General features: G+C 30.6%; 1 protein-coding gene across 1 annotated transcript in view; it reads left to right on the top strand.

Annotated features, from left to right (window-relative positions):
- LOC118741944 (striatin-3) overlaps window positions 1-805 on the top strand; it is a 66138-nt gene that overhangs the window by 25389 nt on the left and 39944 nt on the right. The gene's annotated exons all lie outside the window — the stretch shown is intronic.

The raw sequence follows: 805 nt of genomic DNA, 5'->3' as shown, positions 1-805 counted from the left end.
TTTGCTTTTCGTTTGTGACAATTGTACCATAGGGTACGTTTTATATGTATGCAAACGTTTCAATTACGTGAAAAATAATTTTTTCTGTAAATTTTCATATCCAATTCAATTAAAAAACATTTTCATTTTTTTTATTCATTGCAGCCATTCGTTTTGTATTTGTTTATTGCATATATGTGCATACATAAATATATTTTCCCTGCACGATTCATTTCGTTTGTTGTGTCGTCTGTAACTACTAAGCTACTGTAGTGTACTATCGCCAAAGTGAACTCAGCCGTTTTGTTTCGTATTGTACCGAACTGTTAAAGTAATAAACGAAACGAAATAGTAACGTACAATATAGTTTATTTTCGTACACTGGACGATATATTTCTATTTGCCACTGTCGTCTTCTGCATCACTTTATTAAGTTTACGACATCGGCAATTTTTAGCTCTTTCCATATTGGGGAAAACTATCGAGTATCGACGTTTGTAAAAAGAATTGTCAGTGTAGGCCAGTGCACGGAGTTCGAAAAAACGATTATTGGTAGATTTTACATACAAAAAATTGTAGAAGTTGGTAGATTTTTTAGAAGAAACAATATCAGATGGTTTTTACTCCAATAGGATAAAACATGGCGAATTCATAAAAGATGGCGTTACCAGAGCACCTGGACTTACGCCTTCATGAACCTTAATGTCAAAATGATATACAGATACGATCAACTAATTAGCAACGAAATTTTAAATGATATTGTTTGCAAATTATGTTTATTTATTTATTTTTAATAATTTTCATTTAAAATATAATTCAATCTATA

The sequence above is a fragment of the Rhagoletis pomonella genome, unplaced genomic scaffold (assembly GCF_013731165.1).
Source record: "Rhagoletis pomonella isolate Grant_MI unplaced genomic scaffold, Rhpom_1.0 Rhpom_scaffold_00006, whole genome shotgun sequence".
Lineage (NCBI taxonomy): Eukaryota > Metazoa > Arthropoda > Insecta > Diptera > Tephritidae > Rhagoletis > Rhagoletis pomonella.
This window is presented reverse-complemented; position numbering and strand designations above follow the sequence as displayed.